The following is a 523-nucleotide window of genomic DNA, read 5'->3' as shown; positions in this document are numbered from 1 at the left end:
TGAGTGTCGGGTATTTGTCCCAGCAATGAGAGAAGAGTAACTAAGACAACCCTATGCCCTCAATTTAAAGGTGCAGAGATTTAGTTTGGATCAATTTAAATGGTTTCATTCCAAACTCATGTGGTGGCGCATGCTTGTCATCCCAGGACTTCGGAGGCTGAGGCAGGAGGATCACTGTGAGTTTGAAGCCAGCCTGGACTACACAGTGAGTCCAAGGCTAGCCTGAAGTATATAGTGAAACTCTGTCTCAAAATAACATACATAGATAAATAAATGTTTCAGTCTACTGTCAAGCAACTCCAAGGCAGCCACAGGTTGGTGGAAATTCATGGCGGAGCAAAGCTGCTTATCTCGTGGCCTCTGGGAAGCACAGACAAGGGGAAGTACTTTACTGTAGATTTTGAGTGCTTCCCCAAAGCCAAATGTATTGTGAAGATGACAGTACCATGGTAGTTCTCTATGGATCTGTGGATTTTCCCACAGATGAATTCAATACTGTTGGGCTTAGGAAGTGGATCCTTAT

Source organism: Octodon degus, unplaced genomic scaffold, assembly GCF_000260255.1.
Source record: "Octodon degus isolate 3935 unplaced genomic scaffold, OctDeg1.0 scaffold00303, whole genome shotgun sequence".
NCBI lineage: Eukaryota > Metazoa > Chordata > Mammalia > Rodentia > Octodontidae > Octodon > Octodon degus.
This window is presented reverse-complemented; position numbering follows the sequence as displayed.